The sequence below is a fragment of the Lontra canadensis genome, unplaced genomic scaffold, assembly GCF_010015895.1.
Source record: "Lontra canadensis isolate GAN:19392208 unplaced genomic scaffold, GSC_riverotter_1.0 scaffold10, whole genome shotgun sequence".
NCBI lineage: Eukaryota > Metazoa > Chordata > Mammalia > Carnivora > Mustelidae > Lontra > Lontra canadensis.
In genome coordinates this window covers 6,705,940-6,729,085 of record NW_022631004.1, presented here as the reverse complement: position 1 = coordinate 6,729,085, position 23,146 = coordinate 6,705,940, and the positions used below count along the sequence as shown (strand labels likewise).

Sequence of the window (23,146 nt, the reverse complement as noted above, 5' to 3'; positions counted from 1 at the left end):
CCCAGTCTACCATCAACCCTGATTTAGAATCTGCTAAAGAATCAAAAGGCTGTGGTAGGAGAAGAGTAAATGAAACAAGTTGGGATTGGGAGGGAGACAAACCACAAGTGACTCTTAATCTCACAAAACAAACTGAGGGTTGCTGGGCAGAGGGGGGTTGGGGGGGGGTTATGGACATTGGGTAGGGTATGTGCTATGGTGAGTGCTGTGAAGTTTGTAAACGTGGAGATTCACAGACCTGTACCCCTGGGGGAAAAAATATATATATATATATGTTTATAAAAAATAAAATTATATAAAAAAAAAAAAAGAATTGGAGGGTACAATAAAAAAAAAAAAAAGAATCAAAAGGCTCCTCTCAGGCCAACTGTGACAAATAGAGCAGTTACTTATTTTTAGTGGGCCTCAATTTCCTTAAAATAGGGGTAATATCTACAGAGGGAGAATAAAATAATATATGAAAAAATGTCTGCAACAATGGCTGACACATAGTAAAATTTAAGGAATGACCACCCTCTTCTGGTTTACCACTGACATCCTTAGCCACAAAACCCCATGACCCTAAGTTCATTCATTTATTCTACCACTGTGCATTCATTTAGGATTTACTTTATATATCAGGGATCATGCTAAAAACTGGGGACATAGCAGTGAAAAACACTGACAAAGTCCCTGTTCTCATTTTTCTGGTAAGGCTGACGTTAACATACAAATTATTCAACAAGATAATGTCAAATAGTAATTAATGCTCCAAACAGTGATGAGATATACAATCACTGAAAATTTTGAACAGAATGAGTGGGAAAAGTTCATCTGGAAGGGTGATATATGACTTGAGACTTAAAGGATAAAAATCAGACAGTCAAAGAAGTAGTTGAGGAAAGAGTACTCTAGATAGGCTGAACAAGCAAAATTCTAGAGTTCAGAAAGGTTCTGGCACATTCAATATCAGAAAGGAAATAGGACTCCTGAGAGAGTTATTGGCAACGTTATTCACTATTCTATTTTGTTCATGCCAGACAACACCCTTTTCTGCTTTGCTACTTCAGCCATTTTACACCTCACCAACTGTGTAGAAGGGTGCAACATCCTCACCAGGACTTGTCTTTTTTTCTTCCTCACCCTGTCCCCACCTTCACCTGCAATTTATTGCCCAAATCTCTTCTCCCTTTGATATCTTATATAGTCCCACTAGCTCTAATCACTTTTATTCTATTATTTCTTAAACCATAATATCAAAACTCCATTGTCAAGTTAACAGCCTATATACTGTTTAATCCTATAGTCAATATTTAATCTTTATTTTATTCAACCAAGCTACACCATTTGATACAGATAACCACTTCTCCCGTATTATTTTTTAATTCTAGAATAATTAATGTACAGTTTTGTATTAGTTTCAGGTGTATAGTATAGTGATTCCACAATTCTATACATTAATCAGTGCTCACCATGGTAAGTATACTATTAATCCCCCTCACTTATTTCACCCATCCTCCCACCCACCACCCTTCTGGTAGCCACCAGTTTCTAAGAGTCTGGTTTTTGGTCTCTTTTTTTCTTTGTTTTGTTTCTTAAATTCTGCCTATGAGTGAAATCTCAATGGTATTTGTTAGGACATGTCTTTTCTAATTTTGAGAATACTCATCCTGTCAAATATGAAATGATATTTCATTGTAGTTTGATTTGCATTTCCCTGATGAGGAATGACACCGAGCATATTTTCACACATCAGCCACTTATTAGTGTAAAGCATTCTTTGGAGAAATGGCTATTCAAGTCTTTAGCACATTTTTAAAATCAGACTATTAGAGTTTTTTTGTTTTTTTTTGTTGTTGTTGTTATTGAGTTGTAGGAGTTCCTTATATATTTTGGAAATTAGGCCCTTATCTGGTAAATGGTTGGAGAATATCTTTTCAAAGATTTTCTCAATATTTCATTCCATAGATTGCCTTTTCATTTTATCAATTGTTTCCTTTGCCTTGCATAAGCTTTTTAGTATAACATAGGCCCCCTTGTCTATTTCTGTATTTGTCGTCTGTGCTTTTGGTATTATATCCATGAAATCTTTGCCAAGATCTATCTCACAAAGCTTTTCCAATATTTTTTCTTCTAGAAGTTTTATGATTATAGGTCTTATGTCCAAGTCTTTGATCCATTTTTGAGTTGATTCTTGCAGATAGTGTAAGATAAGTTTCCAATTATATTCCTTATATTCAGTTTTCCCAGTGCCACTTATTTAGGGGACAACACTTTCCTTACTGTATATTCTTGGCACCCTGTTAAAGATCAGCTAACCATATATCCATAGATTTATTTCTGGGTTCTATATTCTGTTCCACTGGTCTTATTTGTGTATCTGTTTTATGTTAGTTCCATAGTATTTCAATTATTGTAGCTTTGTAATATACTTTGAAATCAGTGAGTTGATGCCTCCAGCTTTGTTCTCCCCTCTCAAGATTGTTTTGGCTATTCAGGATCTTTTATTGTTTCATATGAATTTAGGATTATTTTTCTATTTCTGTAAAAAAATGATTGGGATTTTTTATAGAGATTACACTGAATCTGCAGATTGCTTTGGATATTATGAACATTTTAACCTTAAGTCATCAAATCCATGAACACATGATGTCTTGACATCTGTACCTAGTTTCTTTTCACCAATGTTTGTGGTTTTCAGTGTTATCAGTCTTTCCTCTCAAGTTTATTCCTAAGTATTTTATTGTTTTTGGTGCAATTTTGAATGGAACTGTTTTTCTAATCTCCTTTTCAATCAGTTTATTGTCAGTGAATAAAAAAGAACACATTTTTGTGTGGTGATTTTGTATTCTGCAAATTTACTGAAATAATCTATTAGTTCTTTTTCTTTTTTTTTTTTTTTTTGAGAGAGAGAATGGGGAGTAAGGGGGAGAAAGAGACAATCTTAAACAGATGTGGAGCCTGATGTGGAGCTCAAGCTCATGACCCTGAGATCGTGACCTGAGCTGAAATCAAGGATCAGAAGCTTAACTGACTGAGCCACCCAGGGGCCCCACATCTATTAGGTCTAATAGTTTTTTGTGTGAGTCTTTAGGGTATTTGTGTATAAGATCATGTTATCTACAAATTAGGACAACTTTACTTTCACTTTCTGATTTGGAGGACCAGAAACTACTACTCACCAACTACTCTGGCTAGGATTTCTGGACTATCAGATTTATTTAAAAAACCACTAACCTAAAACTATCTATCTACAACAAAGGATTCTTCCAAAGTTCAAATAAGATGTGTAAAAATTGCTCTGAAAACTATTAAGTACTATAATATGTAATTAGAAAGAAAGGGTAATGGATTTAGATTCTGGAAATGTGATTTTGAATATTTGATCTTTATTAATTGTGCAACCTTGTCTATCAGACTGAGTCTCTAGAAAATTAGGACTATTACCAGCCCCCAAGGACATTATGAGGCTCAAATGACTAAGAAGTGAAAATCTATTTATAAATGTTAAATATATACAAGTTTAAGTTATTATTATTACACATTCTTTGCTCGTATTTTCTAAATCTCATACTTAAAATACTACTATTATTAATAAGGTACTAGGAATAAAATGTGCTTAGGAGCTACAACATTTTATTGGTTACAGTTGCTGTTAAATACCGTAAGATTTTTAAGCAGAAACATTGCTAGTAAGAGTGCTTTAACACTTTAGCATGAAGTATTTTAAAATAGTCCACCAATATGCAAACAGAGGAACTATTTAGTTCATGCAATGTTTTGCACATGGAAACTTGGGTCCATAATTAACCATTTAGGGTGTCACTCATAAATTATGCAGTACACACTGAACATATCTACCAAGTAAATTAAAGAACTCCTATCCTACGCAGCTGCAGACCAGGACTGATTTAAAATCTTTAGAAATAGAGGATTACTTTAATTCTCGAGGTGGGAGAGGAAAAAGTTCTATCTTTTTAACAAACAGTACTTCAAAGCCCTATAAGACCTGCAATTTCCAACATGCCCATTCAGGAGATCACAGGTCGGGTTTTATAATATAACACATTGTAAATAATATAAATAATCAATCATAATTGTAAACCAATGCCCAAATTATGGGAGCTTGGAGTCTATCATATCTGTTTTAAATATTTGTGCTACACTAATTTAAAAGTGCCTTATCCTTGTTCGTCCTCATGGGCATAACAAATACAATCTGTATCTGGCCATCTGACAATCACCTGAATTTAAAAACTATAAGTCCAGGGTCACCTGTGTGGCTCAGTGGGTTAAGCCTCTGCCTTCAGCTGAGGTCATAATCTCAGGGTCCTGGGATCGAGTCCCTCATCAGGCTCCCTGATCAGTGGGGATCCTGCTTCTCTCTCTCCCTCTGCGTCTCCCTCCCATTCATGCTCCCTCTCACTCTCTCTCTCAAATAAATAAAATTAAAAAAAAAAAAACTGTAAGTCCATATTTTCCTAAATTTCACATATCTTGTCATCATTCAGAATAGCATTCCAAATCATGTCAATTATTGGAGGTAACAAGACATTTTACTATTAGCACAAACCCTCGCTTCTGATAAGTGATTGATAATTGGCTACCTGTCCAGTTTGCTTTTTGTACTCCACTGAACACTGATCCTCTCATCAAGGCAGGAAATATGTTTTTTCTCATTTATTATTCTTAGCTAGACTGATCAGCGACCCCTGAAGGTACATAATAATAACTGCTGCTTTTCATAAATTGATCATAGTCATTCACAACACCTATTTCTTCTGTGCCTGAGTAAATCATATTTCCAGATGAAAATAAGACATACTTTTATTAATGGCTTTTATTATTTTTCAAAGTGCTATAATTTTAAAGATTTCAATTGTCTAAAAAATGTAAATGAATGTAAACTCCCCAGATCAATTTATAAAGGAAGTCCAGATACTAAAAATAACTTCAATATGTGGAATGCTGGGAAATATCAGGAGCAGACAAGGCAACTTATGTGCAACCATCAGAGACAGGGAGATTGAACAAAGCTATTAGGCTGCCTTATGGACAGGGAGGAAAGAGCCAAAAAAGCTCCGGTAAACAGAACTTAGAGCCACATCCAAAACTACCCTTTGGATGTGGCTCTAAGTTCTGTTTACCAGAGCTTTACATCCACTTACATATCCACTACCTATGTATTATAGAAAAAACACTCTCATATGATGAAAGCAATAGCACAAATGTTTTCAAATGGAATGACAATAATGTTACAAATAGGACTAGGATGTACCTTGCCAATTACCTGGACAATAAAATGTGCCACATTCAGAATATAAAATTCACTAAAATAATTTCTTAGCCATTCTTATGAATTATATGCTATTAATAATTTCTTACATATTATTATCTATTAATAAAACACACTAATAATAAACCACTACCTAAAAGTAAGAGTATGTGTCTAGATTCTTTTACTTAGCAGCATGTTTTCATGGTTCAATCATGGTGTAGGCATGTATCAGTACTTCATCGCTTGTTATGGCTGTATAGTATTCATTGATATGGATACACAATGTTTTATTAATCCATTCATTAGTTGATAGACATTCAGGTGTTTCCACTGTTTGGCTATATGAGTACTGCTTCTATGAGTATTAATGCATATATTTTTGTGTGGACATTAGCAAGGAGTACTGCATGCAGAAATAGGGCAGTACTGCTCAAAAAAGTTACACTACCCTTTAAAATCACATTTACTACTTTACCAAAGGAAAGATTCCTAAAAAAAACCAACTACATTTTTCTGGTTAATTTTGTAAGAGTCACTTAAAAAAATGTTTTTTCAAGGGCATGAAGCACTTGGATGATTTCTAGAAGCTTGCTATGAAGGTATCATACAACCCTTATGTCCCAGAAGTATTCCAGGTGCTGTATATCAATAAAAGGCACATGAAAACCTGAGAGCATCATTGTTGGGAGTCTCAGTACTTTCAACACAGAACATGCCTATTAAATGGAAATAGCAACAGTTAACTTCCTGAGGGTAGAATTTTTTTAAATGGGCTTAAATTAGACCAAGGCACTCTCAAAAAGAATTTCTAAATGCTGAAATTGTCAGTACCCACCCATCTGCTGCAGGGGTGGTGAAAAAAGGGTACGTGTGGCTTTACAGTCTGGCAGGGGTCATATGCACAGCTTTAAAAGGTTTACTCAATTTTTTATAATAAGGTATCTTTTGGTTATTGTGTCCTTAATACAAACATTAGGGAACAGTGATGCAGTTTTTATATCTATTTAAGACTGTGAAACATTATATGTAAAACCTTCTTTACTAAAGAGGTGTAAACTCAGAATTTTTACTTAGGAATGTAATAAGCAGATGCCCCTCTCCTTTCTTGCTCTTCCCCTTTCCCCTTGTCTCAGCAAAGAAACAGAATGGTTGACACTCCTACGGAAGGTTCTGAAAAGGTAAGTAACTTTTTATGGGTTGATGCCTCTTTTAAACATAAACCCAACATTAAATCTTATAAATTTAACACAACTAAAAATACATTTAGGGTTTTATGATGAGAAAGACATTTTGCACCTTTACAAAGCAGACTTAATTGCAGAATAAGAGTAAATATATATTTTGGTTAAATAGGTTATAGAAAAAGAATACAAATCAGATATATAAAACGCAAACCTCACCTAAAGTTTTTTTCTCCACTGGAAAGCATTAAAACAAAGACGAATGAGGGCAGGAAGAAGATCAGGGCTTTAAATGCCTTATTCAGGTCTACTACTAACAATATGAGTTTTTCCGTGTTTCTCTTCTTCAGGCATTTAGAATTGTCCTACAAATTGTTAGCAGTTAATGACTAAGGTCTGCAGAACACACTATTATTTTTGATCCCCAAATTAACAGAATTATCTTTATTTTCTAATCTTTAGGTCACAAGTCATATAGAGTTTTTTTTTAGATTATAAATTTCTAAGGATATTTACAAACCCTTAATTGAAAAATGAAAAGCTAATATTCATAGAATATTCAGAAAGGAGTTAGTTTGAAAAATAACTCAAATTACATATTTAAATCATTTTAGGCAAAACAAACAAACAAACAAAAGTGCCTAAGGCTAGTCTTTTTCTTGTGAAATATTTGCTGGGAATACTTCTTATTTTTCACCATATTATATACTGACCTGAACAAGCAGGCCTATGTAAATACAGAATCTACAACTGTGCATATGAAAGAAAAAAAAGAAAATATCCATGAAATTATAATACAGAACCTGCATTATAGTCATACGGTAGCAAGGAGACAAAGGTATTAAACAAAACAAAAACACCTTTTTTGAGTTGAACCAGTTAAAATGTTGGGCAAACTTTAAGAATTTTTAAATATTTACTACTCTTTTATTTTCTACTACAAATATCTACCTAACTCTGTGGTATCTACTCTACTAAAAAGAGAAAGAAAAAAATCATCGGGAGGAGTTAGAAGAGTAAAAGAAAAATAAAAGGGGAGACAGGGAAATGGGTCATGAGGTAAAAGAGAAAAGGAAGATAGAGGAAAGAGGGAAGAGGAGGCAAATTGGCTTAGTCAAGCTCTCCTGGGACAGTGTGCTGAGTTACCAGACCAGAAATGAGGGGTTGAAAGCTACTACTGATAACTGGTGGAGGCGGAAAGTACTACTTAAGTGCTTGGTGTCTGTGGAAAAAAAAGAGGGAGGAGAGGTTTGAGACTGAGGATGCCAAGTGCATTCCCGGCCGGCAGAGTAAAAACGAAGCATTAACATCAGCCTCGGGGGAAGCTAAGCATTCTATCCCATGAGCCAGAGGGCAAATGTGGCAATAGCTGCGAGTAGCAGCTGGATAGAAGGATAAAGAAATAAAGAAGCCACAGGAAAATTGGCAGCTATAGACATGTAAGGCAGACTAGGCCTCGTCTTGGTATTTGGATGAACAAACTGCCTAGAAAGAACACTGCCAATCTTTCTGCTGCCAATGTGCTACTAAACAACCAGGATGCAATGACTTCAAATTTAATTTGCCAAACTATGTTAAGTACTGATGTAACTTTGTGGAACAGTAGCTCTGCTGAAAAGATATAACTAACATACTCAGCTTTCTAATAATAAAACCCAGAATTCTTCTTAACTATTTATATAGTGCACCAAAATGTTTAAAATGAAGAAAAAATACTTAAAATACCTATTTCTAACACTTATTTCATTAGTATTTTCTAAATATTATTTCATAGAGCTGAGTTTAATAAAATAAAAAACATACATACCAATATTCCCTCTGGCATATTAGTGACCCTATGATACTAAAGTAGAAAACTGGAAACATGAATTAATTAATTAATTTATTTATTTATTTATTTATATTTTTCCAGTGTTCCAAGATTCACTGTTTATGTACTACACCCAGTGCTCCATGTAAAACACAAATTTTGTTTAAAGGAACCTAGAAAGAATAATCTCTCCTGTTACTTTCATTCATACTTTGCCAATTCAAAAAAGGTTCAAAGTACTGTCAGAAGGCAATCTGCATGATGTTCGCTTTGTTAGAATGCAAAGTAAAATATCAGAGAGTTTTGTTTTAAATAAGTATCTGCTCAATATTTCAGGGCAATATCCAAAGATAAGATTTATCAAACACATTTTTCAAATTGCTAGGCTTGATATATTGGATGGACAACAATTTGTATGGATTTAATAAATTCCCTTGGCCTGAGTAAGCAATTTCTCTTGTTTCTTCATCAGGATTAAGCTAACTGAAGATGTTCATGAAAAAAGTAAGATCCTAGCCCAGAAGAATTTTACATGTTTAAGGATATCAAACAGAAAGGTAAGAAACATCTATTAAGTTGTAGGAATTCTTATAGAATCCCTAAGTTCTACAGCAATTCAAGGAGAGGGAGAGGTTGGAGCAGAGGAAAAGTTCCTCAAAGAATTAAAATTTAAGAGAGTCCCTAAAGCATATACAAAATTTAGGTAAAAATTACTTGGAAGGCAAAGATGAACATAATGTTAATATAAGAAGCAGAAGTAATAAAGCAAATATATTCTGTAAAGTTACCACAGATTAGTAGTAATCTGCATATTAGTACTAATTTCCAATTAGTAGTAACTGGAAAATTAGATTTAACAGCAACTGCAACTAGCAGTACAACTAGAAAGTACAGAAGCTAAAGAGAATCATGATACTAGAGAAGAATAAGAAGTCTGGAAGTGTCTTAATATACTCAGGCTGTCATAACAAACTACCATAGACTGGGTGGCTTAAATAATAAAGATTTATTTTTCTCAAAGTTCTGGAGGCTGGAAAGTTCATGATCAAGGTTTGGGCAGGCTCAGTTTCTGATGAGAGCTCTCATTCTCACTTGCGGACTTGTACACTTATTATATGTGTCCTCACATGACAGAGGGAGAGTGATGTCTGGTGTCTCTTTCTCTCATGTAAATCCACCGTTGGTTTTTTTTTTTGTTTGTTTTGTTTTGTTTTTAATTTAAGTAGAGCTGACATACAATATTAATTTTAGGTGTACAACACAGTGATTCCATATTTATATATATTACAAAATATTTAACACGGTAAGTCTAGTTACCATTGGTCACCAAAGTGATTACAGTATTATAGACTATATTCCTTAAACTGTACTTTACATCTCCATGGCTTACTCATTTTATAACAGGAAGTTTGTATCTTTTAATCCCTTTTGCCTATTTTCCCCATCCACCCACACCCATTCCTTCTGGCAACTACCAGTTTTTTCTCTGTATTTGAAACGAGTCTGCTTGTTTTGTTTGTTCTTTTGTCTTGTTTTTTAGATTCCACAAGTAAGTGAAATCACATGGTATTCATCTTTCTCTGTCTTATGTCACTCAGCGTAGTACCTTCTAGGTCCATCCATGTTGTCACAGTGGTAAGATTTCATTATTTTTGAGACAGGGTAATATTCCATTGTCTATACATACCACAACTTTTTTATCCACTTTCTATCAATGGGAATTTAGATCCTTCCATAACTTGACTATTTTAAAAGACACCAGTGCTATTTGGTAGATGTTTCACCTTTATGACCTCATTTAACCTTAATTATTTTCTTAAATGTCCTGTATCTCCAGTAGAGTGACATGGGGAATAGGGCTACAACATACAAATTTTAGAGGGTCGCAAGACAGTCCATAGCAAGAAGTAAAATTAAAAGTTTCAAAACAAGTGACAGAATTTTTTAAAGGCTTAAGTAAGGTTACGAACAATAAAGTGCTAAAAAAATAAATAAATAAAAAATAAATAAATAAAGTGCTTAAACCGGTTCATGGATATCACAGTAGAAAAGTATGAACTTCAAGAAGCATCTGCCTTCAGCTCAGGTCATGATCCCAGGGTTCTGGGATCAAGCGCACCCCTCTCCCTCATCTGTTGGGCTCCTTGCTCAGCAGGAAGCCTGCTTCTCCCTCTACAGATTCCCCTGCTTGTGTTCCCTCTCTCGCTGTCAAATAAACGAATAAAATCTTTAAAAAGAGAGAGAGAAGGTAGACATTTACCTACTTACTTTGATAATTAACTAATTAATTAATTAAAGTAGACTCCACACCCAGTGTGAAGCCCAGTTCTCGGCTTGAACTCACAACCCTGAGATTGAGACCTGAGCTGAGAGATCAAGAGTCAGATACTTAAACAACTGAGCCACCCAGGCAGCCCAGGGACTTTATTTTTAACCACTGTATCTCAATAGTTTTGCCACAAGTACTGTAACCTCCAGCTAATTATAGCTATTAAAATTTTAGTTAAAATTTAAAATTCAGTTCCTCAGTAGTATTAGTGACATTTCATTTCAAATGCTCAATAGTCACATATGGCTAGTGGCTACCATAAAGGATAATACATATTTCCTTATCACAGAAACTTTTAGTGGACAATACTGTTCTAGAGCCTAGATAGGTATGTGACACTGTTAATTGTTGGATGAATAAAGAATGCATAGTTCAAGATGATTAATGTTACATGCAGAAAAATGAATGATATCTTCAATTTATACTTTTGCAAAAGATCCAAAAGAATCATTTGCAACATAAGAGTCTCATTTACTTTTACAAAGGCATTAAGTTTAATGCTAGGAACATTTAAATTAAGAAATATTTCTGAAGGAGTTTAAACTGTTCATAATTTTACCTTTTTATGACCTGAATCAAGAGTGCCTGGGTGGCACAGTTGGTTGAGCATCTGACTCTTGATTCTGGCTCATGTTGCAATCTCAGAATTGTGGGATCGAGCCCTGTGTCAGACTCCAGTGCTCAGTGTGGAGTCTGCTTGTGACTCTCTCTCTCCCTTTGCCCCCTCCACTCTCCCTCTAAAATAAATAAATAAATATTGTTTAAAAAAAGAGACAGAGAAGAATTAAGACTCTAAGGATGTGCCATGATGTGTCTAGTAGTCTCATCCTCGGGTACCACCAGTCTTACGTAAGCCCTTGTAAGTGGTAAGATCAATAATGAATAAATTCACCAAGAAGTTCATATGGCATATACTGTCAGTGTTATTGGCAATGAATGTGGGTCATGTAAACTGTTGTGAGATACTAGGATCTGGATTTCTATTTCTGTTTAGATTATCTTTTTGTTGATGGATGAGGATAGACGGAATACCTGCAACTAATGTTTATTGATTTAGAAATGAGTTGTTAATCTTTTCAAGCACTTGGAAATCCACATCTCAGGGCAATTACATGGCATTCTGACTGGTAATTCTACTTTTATATTTTGATACTATCTCATTACTGTGAGATACTTCATCATATGAATTAAATATAGGAGGCTTCTGGATCGAGCCCCGCATCGGGCTCTCTGCTCAGCTGGGAGCCTGCTTCCTCCTCTCTCTCTGCCTGCCTTTCTGCCTACTTGTGATCTCTGTCTGTCAAATAAATAAATAAAATCTTTGAAGAAAAAAATATATAGGAGGCTTCTTTCTGCAAGGGGTTAAGATTTTTCTGCAACCTCTCACACATAAAGAAGACCCTATGTTCTTGATAAGTACAAAACCAGAGAATATACCTTTCTTGAACTTGCCTAAGTGATCCATATTCTTGATACATTTAGATAAATTTAAACCAAAGAATGTACCTTCCCTGGACCTACACTTTGGCTATCTTTCCTGAGAACTGGAAATAGTTAAGTAATCTCTTAAATACGTTTCCTACACTTCAGAACATCTTTTGAGAGAGCTGAGAAAGGGAAACTAATCTTACTGGACCACATGCCCACACCATATTCTCTGTCACATTGCCACAACACATTTCTTCCTTGGTGACCTACTTTTCCTACTTCCTGATAAATGCCAGAAGTATAGTGCAAACTCCCTTTGGGGGTAACCTACTTCTTACTGTGAATAAAGCTTTCCCACCTGTTTTTTTGCTGTTCTTACTCTAGAACTCTTGACCTTTCCTTCCTCCCACAATTAGTTCTTGTTCCACAGACAACCAGGGATAAGAAACAGATAAAAATTTCTTCCTCAAGAGACTCAAGTTAATCCCCTTAGTTTCTTCTTTCTACCACTGAGATTTCCTTTCTTTTCCTATTAGTGTCTTTGTTTTTTTCAGGTAGTATCCAGAAAGAAAAACAAAGGATGACAAAGACAGTTCTAATAAAATAAGGTGACAGTAAGAAGGCTAAATAAACTGCTCCATTAGAACTCCCAAGTATAAAACCAGAAATTTTCTTCCAGCATATTCTATAATATCAGTTTCCTGGTTTACTTTGTAGCATAAACAACTAAATCCCTCCCACTAATCCATTTTATCCTTCTTACTTTTAGCAACAGACCCATCCTGCTTTGCAGTTTTAGGGAACTGAGCTTGATATTACACATCCCATACTTCCATGCAGCTAACAGCAAACAGAAGACTAAATTTTAGTACTTAAGATATGAGCAGAAGTGATGCACCCAACTTCCTAGTCACCCTTTAAAAGAGAAGCTGTTTGTCTCTTTCCAAAGGGCTATAATGTGAATATGAAAGCTGACTGTAAAAGAATAAACCCAACGGAATGGAAAAACAAGGCAGAAGGAACTGGTAACATCACAGATTAGATTTTTCCCAATTCCATGGATTGCCTACCAGTTCAGACTTTATCCTAGAAAGAAACCTTCCATCTCCATTTAAATATCTATTTTTTGGTTTATATGAAAACTGTAAATAATAAAACCAGCAGCAAAAATAGTTATATTTAGAAAACCAGGATATGTACATATAGTCTAAAAAGGTAATATGATCAGATGAATGCCCTAAAAGATCAATTATACTCAAATAAGCAGGAAATACATTTTTAGAGACAGAATATCCTTCAATACCCAGCTCAAATGTCTCTTAAATATCTTCATTCCCTGAGCAGAGTTAGTCGCTCTGTCATCTGTGCTCTAATTCATCACATTCTGCACTGGTTATTTCCATTACTAAATGGTAAATTCCTGCAGGACAGGATTCTATAATATTCATCTTTGTATCTTTCCAGATTTGAGCAAAGTATCTGGCACAGGGTAGGTACCAATAAATATTTGCTGAATGAAACACTGGACTTTGAGAAGCAATGAAAGAAATTTGCTGAGAAAAGATTTTTTTAAAAATGCTTTTCCCTACTTTCAAGTCATACATTATAATAAAATCTTTCTCCTTCAACTTTACAACTCCAGACAATGAATTCATAATTTATTTCTTTTATGGGATCATCAATATCCTGTTATCCATAACCACTAATTTTTTGGAGTTGAAATGCAGATTCTATCAACCAGTGCTAGATTATAAACATTTAATGCATGAATTGTAGACACTTTTACGTAAAGAGTAGGCTGAACACATTTTCACAGGAGTAATAAATAACTTCAGATGTCCTTGTAAGAAACTCAGACATGGTGCTTGTCCATTAATTTTCTCTACTGAATGCATTTTCACATCAAAAAAGTGTTACCTCTCATTATTTTGTGTTACCACAGTAAAGAAGATTTAATCTTCCTTTACATCACAATTCCCTTGTGTCAGTGGCCATGTGATCGTTCAGTATTACACCTATTTTAAATCTGTCATAGTGCTTAAAACCTACTGCCCTTATTTAATATCCATTATCTATTTACTGTCAAGAGAGGTTAAGTAACTTAACCATGCTCACAAGTTAGCTAATAGTGAACATCTGGGACAACACTCCTAATATTCTGAGTACCTATGCATCATACATGTTCACGCAAGTATCACACAATTTTACAAAATTTTTGAGGTAGTTGAGGTAGTAGTATGGAAGTGCAAAACATACAAGCAAATCTATTACATATGCCAATTATGTTACTTAAATTGACCTGAATTAGAATTATAGGTCTACCCACTGAATATTTCCTGGAATCTTATTAAGTTTAAGTCATTATTTACAGATAATGAGAAAGACAAAAAATTAGGCTAACAGCATTAGGTATAATACACGGCAGAGTAAAGGTAGTCGGAAGAGAAATACAAAGTATAACCAAGATTTCATAGAAAAAAAAAAAAGACTTTGTAGTCATGGCTATTATATTTATAGAGCTGACTACTGAACAATGTGGGGGATAGAGGCATTAACCACCTGTCCAAGTCAAAAGTCCGTATATAACTTTTCACTCTCCAGAAACTTAATAGACTACTATTGACAGGAAGACTTACCAGTAATATAAACAGTCAATTAAAATATATTTTGTATGTTATACATATTATGTATGTATTCTTATAATAAAGTTAGAGAAATGAAAAAATTAAGAAAACCAAAAGGAAAATTCATTTAGAGTACTGCACTATAAAATATATATATTTTATATATATGTATAAATAAATGTATAAATAGGCCCATGCAGTTCAAATACATGCTATTCAAGAATTAACTATGTATCAGAAGGACTAAAGTGAGATTTAAATTTGCTTTGTTTGGTCTTGGGGATGGAATAAAGATCAATAGGAAGAAATTACAGGGAACAGATTTCACTCACTGTAAAAGATAATTTGAAAACAGAATGTCAGAGACAGAAAATTCCTGTGATAATATACTACAGGCATAATTTCTATGTGGGTAGCTGAGGTCTCAATGGTGAGATTGGTAGGGGGGGATAGTTCTGTAAGAAGGAATCCCGCTATAGTCATGATGTCAATGGAAGAGAATAATATAGTCGCACTACCCATTTGGAAGACAGACACATCAACAGTATATTAAATATATAAAGAGGTAGTGAGACTAGAAAGAAGCTTGTTGGCTAGTCCAAATAAGAGATAAGAAAGGCTGGGATGGTGCTAATGAGCCAGAAGAGTCAGGAAAAGATGTTCTAATTACCTCAATCAATTACATGTTAATATTATCTATTACTATACTTGTAAGATAAAAGAGGATTTTAAAAGTTACTTAATAGAACTATCATTTATCCTATTATTACAATTTCTTACCTTACTACATTCTGAAATTCATATTAAAATGTCTCAACTATTATATGTTCAAAACTCAATTTATTTTTCTCAAAAAGTGTATTTCATCCTCTTCCTGTAATACATATTTCAGTTGTTAGTAAGACAATTCACCCAGTAATCTCAGTTTAAAATATTAAGGTCATCTTCAACTTCTATTAGGGCTCAGTTATCTAGAGTGTCTTCTTTATCCCCTCTGCCATGTTTTAACTACCATCATCCTCATCTCTTGCTTAGTTCCCCAGAATAGCTTCCTAACTGATTTTCCTGTCTCCCCTTTTCCAACTCTAGCTCAAAGTTCACACTGCCATCTTCCTCATGAGCAAATTAAATAAAATTATGTCCCTTCTATGCCTTTCTAATGATTCCTAGCTATTTATAAGATGAGGTATCAACTCCTTAATAAGGTATAAAGGCTTCTTCTAAATGTGGCCTCCACCAACTTCTCAAGACTTATCATTGGCTATTCTTGACCAAAAGACCTGTGTTATAGCCATATAGAAAATCCCATTATTTGCTAGTAATTTCATACATTTTCTAGAATATAAGCTTATTCATTTCATACAGCAATTGTCAAATGTTAGTGGTTGGCCAAGGGACATTTTAAATTAATCTCTGAGAAATAAACCAATGACATTTGTATGCTATTAGTAGTCAATTCTTTAGAATGATGAAAAAAAATTTTCCCCCATCTTATCCCTATAGACTACTAACCTTTATTCTAAAGTATAATATACCCCTGTTACCATTTTCCAAACACAATATATTTATGTTATTAAAAATAAAAGATGCTCACTAAAAAAAATTTAGAGGAGAAAAACAACCTCCACCCCAGCACCAACTATTAAGGCATTGGTGTATTCCCTTGTATTTTTATTATGTTCAGATATCATACACACAAATACAATTTTATTTAAATTTTGGATTTATTAAAATACAATTGATAAAACTGTATATATTTAAAGTGTACACTGTAAAGATTTCATACGGTATACTTTATGAAATAATTACAACAATCAGGTTAATTAACGTATCAGCTAACATAGTTTTACCATTTTTTTTAGTGTGTATGGTAAGAGTGCTTAACTTCTACTCTTTCAGCAAATTTCATATATATATAACACAGTATTATTAATTATAGTATTAACTAACTATAGGTTTCACTTGCATACTACACTTTAGATCCCCAGAGCTTATTCATCTTGTAACTAAAGTTCTGTACTCTTTTGACCAGCAGATGCCATCTCTGCCACCCCCTAGACTTGGTAACTACCATTCTACTCTCTGTTCCTATGAATGAGTTTGGCATCTTTTTTTTTTTTTTTTTTACTCTATACATAAGTTAGATTATATAGTATTTGTCTTTCTCTGCCTAATTTAACCTAACAATGTTCTCTAGGTTCATCCATGTTGTTGCAAATAGGAGTTCCTTCTTACTCATGGGTAAATAATACTCCACTGTATATACATCACATCTTTATCCATTCATGTACTGTTGGATACCTAGGTAGTTTCCACATCTTCCCTATGTGAATAATAGTGCAGTGAACATACGGAATGAAAATATCTGAGATGCTGATTTTGTTTCCTTTGCAGATATAGTTACATTTTGTTTCCTTTGCATATATACTTTGCATATATATCCTTTGCATATATTACTGGAACATGTAGGAGTTCTATTTTGAATTTTTGGAGGAACCTCCATACTTTTTACCATAATGGCTTTACCAATTTACATTCCACCAACAGTGTATGAGGGTTCTCTTTTCTCCACATCTTGACCAACACTTGTTATATGTTTTTTTTTTTTTTTTTTAATAAAAGCCATCCTAACGAGTATACACTGTAGTTTTCATTTGCATTTCCCTGATGATTAGTGATGCTGAATACCTTTCGGTGTACCTGTCTTTGGAAAAATTCCTATTCAGATCCTTTGCTCAGGTTGTTGGTTTTTGTTTGGTTGGTTTTTTGCTATTGAGGTGCATAAGTTTCTTATATAATATGGATATTAATCCCTTATTGGATATATGGTTTGAAAAGATTTTCTTCCATTCCATAGCTTGCCTATTGTTGACTGTTTGCTGTGCAAAAACTTTTTAGTTTGATATACTCTCATTTGTTTATCTTTGTTTTTGAGGTCATGCCAAAAAATTATTGCCAATACAAATGTCAAAGAGTTTTTTTCCCTATGTTATCTTCTAGGAGTTTCACAGTTTTAGTTTTATATTACATCTTCAATCCCTTTCAAGTTAAATCTTATGAGTTGTTATAAGACAGAGATTTCATTCTTTTGCATGTGGTTATCCAGTTTCCCAACATTTATTGAAGAGATTATCTTTCCCCCACTGAGTATTCTTGGCATCTCCACCAAAGATTAGTTGACTGTATATGCATGGGTTTATATCTGGGCTAGTTCTACACCACTGTGATGGAAAAAGAAAGTTAGTATGGTTTCAATCTTCTTAAATTTGCCAAGACTTGTTTTGTTACCTAGCATATGGTCTACTTAGAGAAGGTTCTGTGTGCACTTATGAAGAACGTGTATTCTGCCACTGTTGGATGAAATACTCTGTATTTATCTGCTAAGTCCATTTGGTCTAAAGTATAATTCTAGGCCACTTTCCTTAATGCTTTTCTATCTGGATAACCTATCCATTGTTAAAAGTGAAGTACTGAAATCCCCTACTATTAATGTATTGTTAATTTCTCCCTTCAGATGGGTATTTCTTTAATATATTTAGGAGCTCTTTTGTTCTACATGTAGAAAGACATACCTATCATATATATAGATAGATAGATCTACCTATCTACATATATAGATACAGATATATAGAAAGAGAGAAAGCTCTTTTACTCTCTCTCTCTACACACACACACACACACACTCAACTATTATATCCTCTTGAGGAAATGACCCCTTTGTCATCATATAATGACCTTCTTTGTCTCTTACAGTTTTTAACTTAAAGTCTATTTTTTTAATTTTATTTGAGAGAGAGAGACAGAGAGAACACAAGAAGAGGGAGTGGCAGGCAGAGGGTGGGGAAGAAGCATACTTCCCACTGCTGGGCTTGGTCCCAGGACCCTGAGTTCATGACCTGAGCCGAAGTCAGATGCTTAACTGACTGAGCCATCCACGCGCTCCTTAAAAAGTCTGTTTTATTTGAAATAAGTTTAACTATCCCTGCTCTGTTTTGGTGTCCATTTAAATGGTATGTCTTTTTCTATTCCCTCATTTTGAGACCGTGTGTGTTCTTAAGACTGAAGTGAGTGTTTTATAGTGAACATATACTGGGGTCTTGTTTTTTTTTTTTTTGTTTTTGTTTTTCTTTTAATAATTCATTCAATTATTCTATGCTTTTTCCTTGGGGTATTTAATCCATTTCTATTTAAGGTAATTATTAATATGTGAGGATTTACTAATGCCATCTTTTTGTTTCCTGGCTGTTCCGTAGTTCCTTTATTCCTCTCTTGCTGTCTTCTTTTGTGAACTGATGATTTTCTGAAATGGTATGTTTTGATTCTCTTTATCTCTTTGTGTATCTAGCATGTAAAGTGTATTCTCTTTATCTTTCTGCTTTGTGATTACCCTGAGGCTAATATAAAACATCTTACTAAGTTAAGTCTATTTTATTTATTTATTTTTGTTATGTTCAGTTAGCCACCATATTATTAGAAGTTATGTCTATTTTAAACTCATAACAACTTAACTTTGACTGCATAGAAAAATTCTACTCCTGGGGCACCTGGGTGGCTCAGTGGGTTGAGGCCTCTGCCTTCGGCTCAGGTCATGATCCTGGGGTTCTGGGATGGAGCCCTGCGCATTGGGCTCTCTGCTCAGCGGGGAGTCTGCTTCCTCCTCTCTCTCTCTGCCTACTTGTGATCTCTGTCTGTCAAATAAATAAATAAAATCTTTTAAAAAAAAAAAAAAGAAAGAAAAAAGAAAAATTCTACTCCCTCCCCATTTTAGGTTTTTGATGTCAAAATTTGCATCTTTTTTTTTTAAAGGATTTTATTTATTTATTTGTTGGGAGGGAAGAAAACACACAAGCAGGGGGAGCATCAGGCAGAGGGAGAAGGAAGCTCTCCATCAGGGAAGGAGCCCAATGTGGGACTTCTTGTTTTCTACTGAAGGATGGGAATATTAAAATTGTATGCCTTCTCGATTCTAAAAAGCTAGACCAGACTTCCCTTGCTTTCCTTACAGCTGTGCCGAATGCTCAAATCTGTGTGCTTTCTCCCAATCCCATGGAGATGGGTCAGCTTTCTGTGCATGCTCCCCAGCTGTCTGCAAAGGCTTGTAGTCACTGCCCTAAGGGCATGCAGAGAGAGTCAGCTACATGGTAGGAGGATATGTGGGTAAGGTACATGAACACTGAGGGTACCTGAGGGCCACCTGGGGGCATCTGCAGGAGAAGCATCTCCAGTAGCTTATAGGCAAGCTTCCTGATGAAGTCCATGAAACTGCAGGATGTGGTCCCTTCGACACCTTTTGAGAACCTTGGCTGCTGTGCTCTCAACCACTTCTTACCCCCCACCAGTTGTGTATCAGTATACCCCAGTATCCTGGATGGAGCAAGAAATAAGTGGGACTCCTTGGCAGCATACCACACAGTTGGGGAGGGTGGGTGCTCACTCACATACTCTCATTTTCCCTCATGGGGAAAAACTGGGTTAAGGTCTTTCTTGCCACTGATCTGTCTACTTTGGAGGAAGGATGGTGCAAGTAAAGTGAAACTCTCCCTCTTACCATCTTCAATGTATCTACTCATGGATTTTTTTTTTTTCCCCCAACAGTGTGTTAGAATTTTTCCACTGGACTCCTAGACTTCCACAAAGGCACTCATCCATGGATGATTGTCAAAATCAGTGTTCTCTGGGAGTAAGAAGGTGGAAAAGTATTCTGCCATTTATCTGATGTTGTCCTCTACAAACACACAGTTTTATATCTTGCACTTCTATATCCTGATTTTCCTTTTCACTAATTTCTAAATTAATAATGAATTTTGAGATTTTAATTTTTTTCTGATGAAAACTGATAAATGGAAGCATTTTTCTTATTAAACACTACTGCATATTTTCATTCAAAGTATAAAATGTAAAATGTATTTTTCAAATAGGTATGATTTCATTTGTACAACTACAATCTAAATATATATGTAGTAATAATTTCATCACTGGTAGTATAGTAAAGAGCTTAATAACATGGATTTCTTGCTTTGTAATCTCAATTCTACATTTATCAGTTCTATGAACTTGTCAAGTTACATAACCTTTCTGTGCCTCAGTTTTCTAGTCTATAGAATGGAGGAATTCTATAGATTAGAATTCTATAGTATTCTTTTTTTTTTTTAAAGATTTTATTTATTTATTTGACAGAGAGAGATCACAAGTAGACGGAGAGGCAGGCAGAGAGAGAGAGAGAGGGAAGCAGGCCCCCTGCTGAGCAGAGAGCCCAATGCGGAACTCGATCCCAGGACCCTGAGATCATGACCTGAGCCGAAGGCAGCGGCTTAACCCACTGAGCCACCCAGGCGCCCCAGAATTCTATAGTATTCTATGGAATGGGAAAATCATTGCACTTTACCTCATGTGACTGTTGTAAGGATTAAATAAATTAATCCATAAATGGCTTATAACAATGTCTGATGCATATTAAGTGTTCAGTGCATAGTAGTTATTATCACTCTAAAAATCTAAACTTTAATAAAAAATATTAATAAAGCAAAATATGAATAATTTTTGTTTATGTAAAATATATAAAGGATAATGATATATATTTTAGCATCTTCTCTACTTCAGGAAAGAAAAAAAAAAGAGGAAAATAATGGAACATAAGATGTTCATCAGAGAATTTTTCTCCCTCAGCATTTTTTTGGTTGGACACCAGTATGTGAGTTGTTGAGAGGAACAATCCTAGGTAAGCATCAGACTAACAAAATAAAATGGAAGAAAGATCTCACTGAGAAAGAAAAAAAAAAAAATCACAAATTTACTATACAGTAAGGAGGACCTAAGGGAAATGCCATACAACACTTTCACAGAAAAATGTTGAACCCAGAAGAAAATAAGCCAACTGAAAGAGGTACATTTGATGAACCCATTAAAAAAATAGCAGTAGATGTTGCTATACAAGCAGAAGTCTGCACTTCTGCTCTCAATGTTTCAACTATGCTATATAGAAAAATAACTAGGTTTTTACTGAAAAATAACTATTGTGATTGATACAAATACAGCTTATAGGTAAAACTCTGGTATTTAAAAAAATTGAATATATTATATTCCTTAAATACTAGAGAAAAAGAATAATTCAAAGACACTGATGATGGAAATCTTACACATAATTGTTTAATTTTTCAGTATCACTTCTGAAAATGACAACATATACTGCCAAATATATATATCTATACATAGATATAAATAGATCTATCGGTCTAGATCTATAGGTCTATAGATCTATATAGATCTATATAGATCTATATAGATATCTATATCTCCGAAGAAGTTAAAACATTAGAACCTTGGGGTGCCTGGGTGGCCAGTGGGTTAACCTTCTGCCTTCGGCTCAGGTCATGATCTCAGGGTCCTGGGATCGAGCCCCGCATTGGGCTCTCTGCTCAGCAGGGAGCCTGCTTCTCCCCACTCTCTCTTTGCCTGCCTCCTCTCTGCCTACTTGTGATTTCTCTCTGTCAAATAAATAAATAAATAAAATCTTTAAAAACAACAAAAGAAAATTAGAACCTTAAATTTCAAAAGAAGCATGTCTGCAAATTTCTTCCTACTTATCTTTAATAAATTAATAAATTTATTAAACTTAATAAATTTAATAAAAACTTAATAAATTTTTTATATTTTCTTCATAACATGCTTTTAATTGCTATTCATATATTTTGTGCATTAATCATGTATATTTAACCAGAAATTATCTTTATTAAACTACCTATCATTGGAATACTACTATGCTTATCCTTCAGGTACTATTTTGTGTCACTTACTTCATGAGTCTCACTACTATATATAATTTCACACACCAAAGAATTCATACTCAGATATGAAGCAGAGAAATTAAAGACTAAATTACTCCCTCCTGTGATGTGGCAGAAACTACTAACTAGTGATGGCATGTTCTAGGCGACACTAAACTGAGTAGAGCTGGCCCTCAAGGAAAAGACTAAGTTCTCCTATTGTCCTAACGTGTTTTGGTTCTCCCTGATACTTTCTAAAGACTCAACCACTTTTTGTTCATTCTTTCAGCAAACAAGCCCACAGGACCCTCTGTGGGCCAGAAATTGTGAGTAGGCTTGTGGATGCAAATTAAAACTGGAGACATTTCCAAGTGACTCAACAATTTGTGGAGCAAATAGGAAAGTATGGAAACCATTAACATGACAGAACTATGTATGTACAGCTAAAAGAACACATAAGAAGAATATCTAAGGCAGACTGGGTATGGTTGGTGGTGGGGGAGTGTTGGGAGAGTAAATGGGAGTACAATTAAAGACTCCCCCAGGGAATCCTGGAAAATATGCACAAATTAGTTAGGTAGAAGGTAGGAGATGAGGGGCAGAGAGCAGAGAAGGGGAAGGAGAAGTAGGGTATCTGTATCTGCTGGGGTAGCCATGTGGAGTATTTGCAGGCAAAGGAAGTAGCTTATAAAATGTGAGAGAATATGCAACTTTTAGAGAAGTTTAAGTTGCTCAGTGTGAACTAGATTATATT

General features: G+C 34.6%; 1 protein-coding gene and 1 long non-coding RNA gene across 4 annotated transcripts in view; both read right to left on the bottom strand.

The window, feature by feature from the left end:
* The window catches only part of LRBA (LPS responsive beige-like anchor protein), a 729,797-nt gene that overhangs the window by 103,574 nt on the left and 603,077 nt on the right, over positions 1–23,146 (bottom strand). The gene's annotated exons all lie outside the window — the stretch shown is intronic.
* LOC116866564 lies at positions 12,367–12,984 on the bottom strand. Its single transcript, XR_004382423.1, has 2 exons — positions 12,619–12,984; positions 12,367–12,534 (listed from the first exon to the last, which is right to left on the bottom strand). It is a non-coding gene; the product is annotated as an uncharacterized LOC116866564 (long non-coding RNA).